Source organism: Oryzias latipes, chromosome 2, assembly GCF_053564925.1.
Source record: "Oryzias latipes strain Hd-rR chromosome 2, Olatipes_Hd-rR_3.1".
Lineage (NCBI taxonomy): Eukaryota > Metazoa > Chordata > Actinopteri > Beloniformes > Adrianichthyidae > Oryzias > Oryzias latipes.
Window position 1 is genome coordinate 29,093,258 of NC_136238.1, and position 13,022 is coordinate 29,106,279.

Consider the following 13,022-nt stretch of genomic DNA (forward strand, 5'->3'; position numbering starts at 1 on the left):
AAAAATATCTAAGCCATAGTAAATCGGTTAAATCTTGATATTAGGCAAAAACACTTATTTTAAGCAGTAATTTAAGACAAAAAAAACTAGAAACTAGGATATAGGAGCTTGATTAAAATTTATTGCCTACTAAAATTCAGAAAATACATCTTGAAACAATCTGTTTCAAAAGATATTTTTTCTTGTTTCAATACTAAAAAGAATGAAAACAAATTCACTTTTCGATTCTTTTATTCAACTTACAAACTGAGATTTGTGATACAAATTTACCCAAAGGCACTAGGAATACAACTATTTCTTTAACAACACAATTAGAATACTCATCTAAAGAACAGACATAAACATTGAACTGCAAAACCAGTTTATCTTCCAACAAATCCTTTACTTTAATGCTCTTTCATGTGGTGGTGATGTCCCACTTGTGAATTGTATCCTGAAGGATCTCTGTCTGAATGACAGAAGGGTGGCCACGCAATTTGTGTAGGTCAGATGTAGTGTGTAATAATATGCCATTTAGAAAATCAGACCCCCGTGAAGCTTTTCTTTTTCAAACGTCACTGGCATCAAACCAATAGCAACGATTCATCTGCTGCCATCGAACACCAAGACTGGACTTGACAGGCCTCTCTCTTCTGGGTGAAGGATTTTCTGTTGACTATAAAGCAGACAAAAACCGTTTTTACTTTACTTTAGTATCTTCAATGTAGTAATTTCTTTATGTATCTGCTTAGGGCAAAAATAAAAATTTACCTCCTGAACATGCAGTAAACCTTCACTAGCACACCCCAGTTTCTTTGATGGAGGTGCCACTGGGGGAAAGAGAATGGGAAGGGCCTTCACCAGAGCAAAGTTGGCTTCCACTGAAACACAATAAATTGAATTTTACTTCTTGAAGAAGAAACACATAGAACCTAGTGTTTTCTGAGAAGCATTCACGCATCTAACTACATGTATCAAAAAGGCATAAACTTACTTTTATCCCTGTTGATTGGTGGCTTTATTGCTTTCTTTCGTACTCTGTAAAATGACGCTGGCGCAGCAATCCTCCCATCACATTCTGACTTCCTCAATTAATTCATCATAGTGGGGAGCAAGGACTCTATGCATTTCTCTAGGCACCTGCAATGACAAACCAAGTGATGAAAAATATGTATACATTTAAAATTTTACTTTATACTTTTTACATAATACTTACATGATGCAGTTCTCTGGATAAACATCCACGATGGATGAAGCTCTGGTATCTCCTCTTATGGCTCCACAATCAATGTTAGCTCGTTTGGCCTGAAACTCCAGATCAAAAAACTGTTAAGATCAGCTTGGGCTTCTACTTTTTGTACATTTCCTGCAGAGTTTTATAATGCCTAGCTTGTACTTGCATACTATCCTTATTCACTAGAAGTGATCAAAAATTGTGTTTTAATTTCTGCCAACAATAGTAACTCTTAAACTTAAAAATGTTAAAGTCACAATTTTAATAACAGCAAGTTTTCATTCTAACTTTAAGATCATCAAGCATACATGACAAACAGTCTTTCAAACTGGCCGATTTGGGTGGGAAACTGCCCAATCTAGCAACCCTGGCATAAAACTGAGTTACAGTTGAGCAGTATTGGGCTAGCAATAACTCAAGTTAGCTTACTACATAGCATACTTCTTAACACTGAAATACATTTTTACTAAACAAAAAATTAATTTAACATATTTAAACAGAACCAAAATCTCATTAATTGTATTTTAAAGTATATTTATGATGTATACAGGATACTTACAAAAAAGTGACGGAGTAGCTAAAATAGTGCTAGCGCAAGCTAGCTAGTTGCTCCGTTAGCCTGCTTCTCAAGATGTTTAAACCCACTTTATAATCTTTACCAGCTGCGTGGAGCGTAATGGTGATTTATTCTATGTCATATAATTTAATATAGCTTACCTCCTTTTATCTTGTCCGCCGAATATTATATTCCTAATTGTTTTTCCTGTTCGTCCTCGTCATGTTCTGGATCATCAGATGTACGTCGCAAATGTGACAAGATGGCGCTGGGTCGGTCACAATATGAAAATACTCAAAGGGTATCCCAAAAATAAAATAAATAGAATTAATTTTTTTGTGTTACACTTCCTTATGCCATCATTATGAAAATAAATAAGTTATAAAACAGCATATAACGTGTTGGCTCTACTAGTTTATCTTAAGCAAGTCTTCTGAACATATTAATCCCCCTTCATTTGGTCACAATGGACTTTTCCATTTTTGCTTGTGCCCGCCGGAATGTTCCATTGAAAAATTACGACAAAACATGAAAAATACATATTTTAAAAGATCAACTATTCTACGTAAACCTTGGTTGATATAACAAATAACTTATTTGATTAAGGAAGATAATCATTGTCTGATTTGTACAATCTTTCGATTCAAAATAGATCTTTGCACAAAATATTGAGTTGGTATTGCCCAAACCAAGCGCGGTAGAATTATGATTGCATCATCTGTGGATTGCAAAGTACTGTTTATAATTTAAATTTAAATCAGATAACCATGCTGTTAGAGTGAAGTGGCTTGTTCTCAATATTAACAAATATGTATGTGAAAGGTCACTATCATTTCTGCAAATAAAACAATACTTACTTTTGGACCTACACAAAAGATTTTGTGGTAACAATGGATTGTTGACAAGACAGACAACATTGTATTGAAGCCAGGTTTATGAAACACTGTTTTAACAGTGACCTTCTTGCTTATGAACTAGCTATACCTAATCTTGCTTACGTTTATAAATGCTGAAAACAAGCTTGGTTATCATATCATTTCAAAATCAGTGTCAACAAATATAATGTTGATGACGATATTGCAGTAAAAAACAAAAATACTTATCTATTGTTTATCCTATAAATATTGGATGAGCTATTGAACATCAGTATTCAAGTACATTTTTGGATATCAGATAATATGGTTACATCTAAAATAAACTTAAGACCTTAACCTGTGCTTAAATCAGGCCTGCAGTATTTTTCTTGTTTTGCATGGAAAATGATTCATTTCTAAATTTACAAACTGATCAAGAAAGGTAATGCATATTTTTGTCTTAAAACAAGTTTAATAAACTTCAATTAGGACGTTTTCCTGTCCTTAAATCAGGCTTGCAGTGTTTTTTTCTTGTTTTGCATGTAAAATGACTACTTTCTAGATTTACAAACTGATCAAGACAGGTAATGCATATTTTTCTTAAAACAAGTTTAATAATCTTACACATGCTGCTGTTTTTATCTAAAATTAAGATCAATAAGATTTTACAGCTAGTTTTAAGATTAATAATATTAGGTAGATTGACAAAATTTGCAGTGAACAAAGTAAAGTATCAATACATTTCAATCTGTGTGTAATGATACTAGATAATGAGTTTTACTGCTGACAAAATATGTAAAACCTTGTTCACAAAATGAATTATTTTAGATGTACCTGTTAATAGAAATGAGTTGTTTTGAATTATTAGGGCTAACATCTAGTAGAGTAAACATCTAGTAGAGATAGGTATCGTTAAGATTTGATCTATTAAGTCCTTTTAATCTGCTGCTTTTCACTCTGGTACCTTATTAGTATTCTTATGAATATTTTCTGGTGTAAGTTTACAATAAAATAAAATGATCAATAAATACTGTCAAGATTTGTCTATCCTGCCTTTTTGTCTTCTATTTTCTTTATTTTTGCTCCTGAACATTGATTTTGAGGATTCTTCCAGGTAGGATCAACTCCATAGCTGCAGGGGGCAGTATAAGGAAAATGTAAATCTTAATCTACCAGGTAGGTAGATGGGAAGCGGTATTTAAATAGGTGACAGTGTGCAGGTGGGGGTTTTGTCTGGTAGTCATAGTGAGCTGAACAACAAACATTTCAATGCTTGGATGACTTTGTTGATGCCATTGGTACGGTGTATGTTTATTTCAATTTCATTTATATTCTGATATTTGTGGGAACATTATTCAACAAGTGAAATAGTTAAACCCTCCTCCACCCACGTCCCGACGCCGGATGGATGCACGGGCTGCAGCTGCTCCATGACAGCGACCCCTCCGATCTGCTCCTCACCTTTTTGTGGTCTCCTCTGCGATCCCACTTCTGACACCATAATGTGACGGGGTCCCGTCGGAAAAGGATGCAGAGGAGCCAAGGTGAGGAGGTTCTTTCTTTATTCAAGAACTTTGACACCTCGCCATCTGACGGTGCCACACCATCACAGAGAAAATAGGAATCAATGCGCTTTTGTCCTGCTTACATGGTCACATGTCATATCCGATCTGTGCCACATGAGAGGATACTATCGGAATTGGGTCACTTGAACCATGCAGTGTAAATGCAGCCTAAAATTACAGGCCGAGGTGGACTAGGAACTGAACCAAGACCAGCTGTGTGACACAGAGAGCTTCTCACAGATCTGACTTTGTTAATTAAAAATAATAAAAAAAAACTATCACAATTGTCATTTGAATGGATGGGGACGGCAGGTGGACTGGACATCACAGCATCACTAATGGTGTTGAATAGAAACACTTTAGGATAACCTCTGCTTTTAGAAATGAGATTAGTGAAGTAAGCAGCCCTCGCACCTCTAACAGCGTTGTTAAAAGAAACTAAAAGATCCTTCAGATGAAGTAGATGAACATGTTTTTTCCAAAACCGTTTGATTTTCTTCAAGATCGTTTTAGACGCTGAATGCTGTCATTTATCCAAGGGGAAACCTTAGTGACAGGGTCCAGTCTAGTTTTAATGGGACAGACTCCATCTAAAATAGAAAGACAGTAACTATTAAAAGTGCATAATAACGAATTAACATCTGTGCACGGAAAGAGAACCAGATTAAAAGTGTTAGAAAAGGTCTCAAGAGTTAAACATGTGAGAGCTAACTTCTCTATGTGCAGGCAAGAGTGACACAGAGAAAGAAAAGAAAGAAAAAAAAACAATGATTGTCAGAAATAAAAATGTCCTCAGAAAAAAATAGTCAGAATGCACACCTAATGTAAAAACAAGGTTGAGTGTTCCACCTTTAACATGTGTGGACCCAGACACATGCTGAATAGAATTAAAAGAGTCCATGAGACTGAAACCTCTGGCAAAGAGGTCAGAGTCATCATTAACGTGTATGTTAAAATCACCAACCATGATCAGGTTAGACAGCTTCATAGTGGAAGATAAAAGTCACACAAACACACACCATACATAACAATAAAATAAAAGTTCATAAAATAGAAGTTCATATCAGACAGATTTGTTAAACAGCCGTAAGAACCGAAACGTATGGAACCAAGTCCTATGAGACTCTGAATGGAACCGAATTGAGATTTTAGCGCATCGTTACACCCCTAGACATAAATCTGATGGAGAAATCAATAGAATCTGCAGTTTGGATCAGTTTCTATTGAAAAAGGCTGCATAAATATGACAGACAGCTTTCAGGTTCAGATTCTGAAAAATAGCAGAAACATGATCTGATGGAGGCTCTCATTTATCCTCATTATTCTTCCAAACAGCCCAATCAAGTTGGCCCAAAGGCACATTGGCAGAGCAACATGTTGTCTATGAAGAACCTACTCAGCTGTGCTACAAATAACAACAAACATCCAAACCACAACGGTAAACAATCAAGACCAACACAACTGTCAACATCCAGAATCCAGCAAATATCCCAAACAGAACATTATTACCCACAATGCACCTGCACAGGTCCTGCAGCAGACAGGGTCTTTCCAATAACTTTATGAGTCTCATCTTTCAAAAAATGGAAAGATTTTTCTTCAACATTTAAAACAGAAAACAGGAAATGAAAATATTTGACAATCCAGTTGATGTGAAGCTGCAGAAAGACTGAAATCCATCAGATTGTAAAAACGTAGAGGTGGTCCTTTGATGATGATGATGATGAAGATCAGACGCTGATGTCACTGATGTTCTGGCTGTTGATGGGCTGGATGTGGGTCCTGGTGGTGCTGAAGAATGAAAGATCCTTCTACCTGCAGTCATTCCTGAAGGAAGCTGATTGCAGCTGTTCTCTCCTGACAGATGGAATGATGGGAAATGAAGTTCATGTTGAAGTGTGGTCCAAGCAGAAGAGAAAGGTCTCACCTCAAAGTCAGGACTTGGATCAGCTGCTGTTCTCTGGGAGCGTGCACGTGCTGCTGCATGTGCTTCTGTCATGGCGTTCTGGATGAGCTGCTGAGGTCTGTTTGCATCAAGACTCTCAGCTGCTTTAGTCAAACTGCTGAGCGATGGAACAATGGAGCCGTTTCTGAAGGAAGAGGATCAAACATGATGCTCTGCATCCGTTTGCTTCAGGAAGTGGAGGTTTTTTAGAGTCTCCAGACTGTTTCTGAAGGGCCAAAGAAAAGCAGCTGATGTGGTTCTGTCTCCTACCAGCAGGGAGCGCTCTCAGCCGGACAGAACAGATCCTCAATGCTGCTCTGAGAAGGACTCTTCTGTTCCAGAAGCAGAGACTGTTCACATCCAGGAGAATCTGGACTCCAATGAATCCCAGAGAATCTCCTCTCTGCTGTTTGGACACTTTGACCAGCAGAGGGCAGCAGAACTTTCAGCAACTCTGGATCTGATCCCACAAAAACAATCCATGGATGATCAGATTTCAGAAGATTTGAAGGATCAAAGACAAAGATGTTCTGAAGAGAAGATGTGAGAAGAAAGTCCAGAATGAATCCACTCTGACTTCTCCTCATGTCTCTGAAGCTTGTGTCTTCATGTCTTCACCTCAGAGTTTCTTCTGGATTCCATGTGGATCAATAATATTGATCATGTTCTGTTGTCATTTTCCATCAGAACTTCAGGCTCTTCTCTGCTGATGATCTCTGAGCTGAACTTCTTGGAGGAATTCCTGAATCTGGGATTTGGAGCAAACAGTCAGAACAAAGGAGGTTTCCATTTCTTCTAAGCTCTGCCAGAAGAAAAGAGCTGAAGCTTGAAGCTGAAGCAGCATTTGCTCAGAGAATCTGTCCTCCAGACCAACAAGTCCCACCACAGCCTTGAAGACGTTTCCAGAAGCAGCAGCAGACTGTGTTCCCATGACGATGCTGAAGTCAGCTGCTGCTCTGCAGGAGAAAGTCTGCAGCTCCTCAGTCAGGAAGCTCTTTCAAGCTCGTGCACATCTGTCAGTGCAGCAGCAGAAAGCCTGTTTCCCTGCAGGAAGTCTGAGACTTTTCAAAGTAAGAGCCTCATGTTGGCATAGATGGGTTGGATTCTTTGATGCTCCAGTGTCTTTTGGATTCAGGATGAGTTCATGCAGATCTAGAAATCCCACCATGATGATCATCCTTGAGGAATTTCAAAATAAAAGACTTACAAACCCTACAATCACTGCTGGATGATAAACACATTTACTCTTTATTTTCTGTCAATAAATCATATTTATCAATGAATCCTTGATTGTAAATGATGGATCTAAAGTTGAAAAGAAGTCAAAGTGCTGACTCAGCACAGATCAAAGGAGACACAGATGATTTCCTGGAATGAAGAAAACATCAAACATCATGATGTGATCTGGAACTGAGCTGTTCTTCAGAAGATCCTCCCAAACATGGAAACTGTTGCTGCAACACGTGAAGGTTTGGTTCTGTTGCTAGTGGGATCTGATGGATCAGAACCAGACTTCTGTCAGCTGGAACTGGGGCTTCTTCCAGACCATGCGACCTCATGGACAAAGTTCCAACATGGTTTCAATGAAATGTGGAGGTTTTCCAGGAAACGTTGCTGCAGTTCCTCCGTCTCATCAAATGAGAGATGTCTCTGCACTAAAGAAGAAAATCTTCCAGAACAGCTTCAAGCTGCAGAAAAACTGTTTCCATCATTCTGAGGACATTTCTTTAGGCTTCATGTGAAGAAAACAAACTGTTTGAAAAGATGAAAACAGAAACAAAGACGTTTCTAGAAGCTGCAGATGCAGTTACAAAGAACAGCCAGCAGGTGTCTCACTGTTGGAGTCTCTGGAGTTGAAAATGACTTTTCTTTGGTGAAATTCAGTCATTTGGATGAAAGACAAACAGGAAGACAAATCCTTGTTCTTCTAATATTGGATCCAAATGTTGGTAGAAAGTAAAGCAGCAACAATCAAATGATCAGCAGCTCTTTTTAGTTCATCTCTCACTAGAATGAGATCCAGACTGAAGCTTTTGGAAACTTGGATCATTCCAGCTGAAACTCACTTGGATCAACTGTGGACATTTCTGGAGATTTCAGGACGTGGATTCAACAAATCCCAGTTAGTTTGCTAAGAAACAGAAGGAAACTCATTTACTGAAACTCTGGGATGTTTGAAATCCACTTTTTATGTCTGGGAGCTGAAAATGAGTGGAGCTGCTGAGAATCCATTATCCTCTGTGAACGCTGGATCTTCATCCCTGAAAGTCCATGTGAAGAGGAGAAATGGTTGCTCCTCTTCACACCAGAGACAGGAGCAAGAACAGATTTGACTGCATTTGGACTGAGAATCTCATTATTTGTCAAACTTTTCATTGTTCAATAATGTTTATGCCTCCATTTCTCTGGATTTGAGAGCAAAATGATTCTCTGTTGATGAACTGATGCCAAACTGAGGAATTCTGGGAGTCTACAGATCAGCTGAAGGTCAGACGACGGCCGCTCCTCTTCAGTTTTACTGGCTGCTGGGTCACCTGGTGGGAAATCCTCCATGAAACACAGAAGGGTGAAGGTTCAAAGGAACAAATGACTTGTTTGGAGGCAGTGGTCTTCATGGATCTCAACATGTTTGTCATTTATTTAGAGTTTCTCCAAACATTTCAGGTTTACAGCATGAACTTCATGGATTCTCTGAAACAGACATTTCATCTGAACTCAACTTCAGATTAACCTCCACTTTCTTCTAAATGTCAGTTACAAACTCTTAAGGCCTGTTCACACCGGGACGAATTTCGCCGGCGATTTTCGCCGACGTTTAACGCCTCGTGACTAAACAAAGGGCCCCAATGAGAGTGTGCACACCGACGCGAAAAAACGCCAGGCGTTAAAGCGTCAAAAAAAAAAAACGCCTCGGGTTCGTTTTTTTTTTTTCGACGCGTCGCGTCGAAATCTACTCGACCAATGAGAACGGCGCTTTTGCTCACGTGTCTGGAGCTTCTGAAGTTACAGTAAAACACAACTTGGGGGCGCTCAAACACAAAACTGCCTTGCTGAGCACACATACCAGCGAAGAAGATAGACGCCAAGTAGCGTCTACACAGCCGCGAAGCAATAATGACGGACATTCTAAAATATCCCCGAACCAAGCACCAGTTGGAGCTACTGGTGCTTGAAATATTCATGTTTTCTTTGTTTGATTCTGACAAGCGTGTAAAAACTTGCTCTCTTCTTCTGAGTGAAAAGCTACTTTAAGAAGCGTAAAGTTGCGCAGCGCCACCTTGTGTACAGGAGTATTTCTGTTTTACATTAAGCGCCATCTAATGTCAGGGAATGAAATTGCATGTTCACTCCACTCATCGTCAGCGAAAATCGCCTGGGTGTGAACACAAAAAACGTGGCGAAAAACGCTGGCGAATAACGCCTGGCGAATATTCGTCCCGGTGTGTACGGGCCTTTAGGTGAAGAACCTCAAAGAAAAAACTAAAATAATTGCAATCCATTTAAAAACAAAACATTAATTCTTCACATAAATTCTAATATTTTCAAGTTTTCCAGAACAAACATCAAAGTGTCAAACATTTTGTCAACATCCTGTGAATAATCTGAACTAAAAGCAAATTGTCAGAATTTCTTCCTGTAGTTCAGACCTGTGGTCCTCAAACTGTGGGGCACCTCCTTTGGGGTGGAGGCATCTCGGGGGGGGATTAATGTTGGGAACTCAGAATTTTTTTTTCCATGGCGGAACATAGAAAAGCCCGTGTCTTACGTCACTTCCATTAAGACACTTGAAGACGTCATTACTGTTGTTGGGGGTTATGTTGGACCACAAGCTGGACTGGACTACCAACACGGACCAGCTTTATAAGAAGACCCAGTCCAGGCTGTACTTTCTCCGGAGGCTGCGCTCCTTTAACATCTGCACTAAACTGCTCCACATGTTTTATCAGTCAGTGGTGGAAAGTGCACTCCTCTATGCTGCTGTGTGCTGCTGCAATACCAGCAAGAAGAACAAGATCATCAACAAGATCATCAAGAGGGCGAGCTCTGTGGTGGGACTGAAGATGGATCTTGTGGAGGAGGTGGCAGAACAGAAAACTCTGACCAGGTTCAGGGCCATCATGAGGAATGTCTCACATCACATACTTGAGGCCTTCACCAGCAGGAGGTGCACATTCAGCAACAGACTGCTGTCCCAGCGCTGCTCCACAGAAAGACTGAAGCAATCGTTTGTTCCTCGTGCCATCAGGCAATACAATTCTCTGGCAGGGCATCTTAGAAGCAATTTCTTGTAATTCTTGTTTTTATCCATTTATTTTTATTTATTTTTCTTACCCACTGTTTTTAAATTGTTAATCTTTTTTATCTATTGTTTTTTTTAGTCTATTGATATTTTTACTGTTTTTTATTGTTTTTAATATGTGTATGTGTTTTATGAGTGTGAGCAGGTGGCCATTTTAAAATTTCCTCAGGGATTATTAAAGACCTTTTCTATTCTATTCTATTCTATTCTATTCTATTCTATTCTATTCTATTCTATTCTATTCTATTCTATTCTATTCTATTCTATTCGTTGAAGAATGGAGAAAAGCGTGTTGTGAGATGTGTGTGAGGGTGTGTGCGCACGCGCGCTGAAACCAGATCTTGCACGCTGCAGGAAGGGGGGGTCGTGTGGTGTGAGGAGCGCAGACACGCGCAGTCAGTCGCTGTTTTAGGAGTGAAAAAGTAACAAAGAAAGTTAGAAAGTTCATCTTTTTTTTTTTTTAACTTGTCCTGTCCAACAGCTGGGCAGGCAGATGAGAGCTGAGGGCCTCTTGTGTTGGACAGATTTTACTTTAACAATAGGGGTTAATAATCTTCATACAAACCAGAGGTATGTCTGAATAAACCCCTTTTGTAATTGAGGCCAAACTTTATTCATTTCAACCATGTTTGAAAATCTTTGGTGTTGGACCGGACGTAAAAGGAAAGAAGGAAAGAAGAGAGAGAGATGTTAGAGAGGGGGGGGGGGGGGGGGGTTAGACCATGAAGCAGCATAAAGCAGACAGGTTTACTGGTTGTTTATCATTACGGTACGGTTCAAATGTAGTACAAAAAGGGCGGGGCCTGTTCACACACACACTGAAATGTTATCAACACACCTGCTAGCTGCAAAAAATGTTCACATGTCAACATGTACACAAAACAGATAGTGTTCACACGCATACTTATGCCTTTAAACCAACTAGTGTGAAATATTTCAGTCATTCAATCATGCAAACTATTAGTGCAAAGGTGAGCTAACACCTGTGCTCAGGTGAGTGTTTATGTTCTTCTAAAATGGATGGTGGAACGTGAAAAGAAGGAGGAGGAGCGCCCAGCCACCCCCACACCCATACCCCCGCCGCAGCAGCAGCGGCAGCCGGAATACCCCCAACGCCACACGGGAACAGGCAGGGAACAACCGCCCCCCGGGCGACCAAGACCGCCACCCAGGCCAGGGCCAGCTAGAAAGTTCATCTAAAAGAACTCAGACTGTTTTTTTTTCAGCCTTCGGTCCTGGAGATGACCACAGTCAGAGAATGTAACACCCCACCCCCCCAAAACAAGGAGCCCCCCACAGTTTGAGAACATACAAGTGAAAGATCTTTTATTTCATGTGTTTATATATTATAAAGGATTATTCTTTTTGTACATTTCCTCTCTGCATGATTCTGTGGAGGTGAACAGGAGTTCTATTATATTTTCTATGATCTTTTCTTTATTCATTTAATGGATTCTATTTTTTTAACATGTCCAACAGCTGAGCAAACAGTTCAGAGCTGAGTGCCTCTTGTATTGGACAGATTTTATTGTCATAATTGGGGTTTATGGATCTTCAGACAGACTGAGAGTATATTTGAATAAACCCCTTTTGGATTTGAAGCTAAGCTTTATTTATGAAAATTATATTTGGATGCATTCTTTGTTGGACTGAAAAAAGAAACAAAAGAGGAGAGAAAGAAACAGATTGCGATGTCAGAGATGGGGGAGGAGGGGTTAGAGTGGGGGGGTAGTTGATATTACAAAGTTAAAACATAAAAGTGTCGTCAGTAAATTAAATTACATAACTTAGTTCACACAGCAACAACAAAATATATAGTCTGCACACAACTATTTACAGATTAGAAGTATAATCATACATCAAAGATTAAAGATTTGTCTGATTTCAGAGTTTAATACAGACTCTGTCTCCTCACCTACCAATGCGTCCATGGAACTGCCCCTGCCTACCTCAGTGAGCTCCTATCCCCACAGGCCACTTCACGACTCCTCCGCTCCAATTGCCTTCATCAACCAAGGACCAGGCTAACCACAATGGGAGACAGAGCCTTTCAGGCTGCTGCCCCTCGACTCTGGAACAATCTTCCACAATCCCTCAGAGCCTCACAGAGCCTTGGCACATTTAAAAAAGGCTTAAAAACTTTACTTTTCAATAATGTTTTTTAGTACTTTTATTGTTTTTTTTTTGTCTTCCTTTGTTCTTATTTTAAACATAGGGGTAGAAAAAGAGAAAACACCAACACCCATGTCTGTATTTGTGTAAAGGTGAATAAGCAGGTCGGTTGAATGAATGTGAGTCTCTTAGAGTGAACCTTGATCACACTGAATGCTGCAGCAGAGGCAGGAGCCCCCCCCCCCCCCCCCCCCCCCCCCCCACACACACACACACCCACCCACACCACAGAGCTAGGGGCAGACAGAGCAGCATGCTTTTGTGCTTTTTAAAATAAATACAGGGGTTCTATTATGTTTTCTCTGTTCTTGTTATTCTGCATTTAATGGATTCTATATATTCATGTAGATTGTATTACAGAAATCTGCTTGATTCCTGCCTTCAGTAACAGATAATAAGTACCAAGGTCACCAGTAG

General features: G+C 39.6%; 2 protein-coding genes and 1 long non-coding RNA gene across 5 annotated transcripts in view; 1 reads left to right on the forward strand and 2 right to left on the reverse strand.

Annotated features, from left to right (window-relative positions):
• LOC111949070 (NACHT, LRR and PYD domains-containing protein 12-like) overlaps positions 1-13,022 on the reverse strand; it is a 350,272-nt gene that overhangs the window by 273,994 nt on the left and 63,256 nt on the right. The gene's annotated exons all lie outside the window — the stretch shown is intronic.
• LOC144987763 (uncharacterized) overlaps positions 1-13,022 on the forward strand; it is a 296,127-nt gene that overhangs the window by 196,062 nt on the left and 87,043 nt on the right. The gene's annotated exons all lie outside the window — the stretch shown is intronic.
• Positions 214-2,570, reverse strand: LOC144988240 (uncharacterized). Its single transcript, XR_013652085.1, has 5 exons — positions 1,931-2,570; positions 1,196-1,290; positions 974-1,119; positions 751-860; positions 214-655 (listed from the first exon to the last, which is right to left on the reverse strand). It is a non-coding gene; the product is annotated as an uncharacterized LOC144988240 (long non-coding RNA).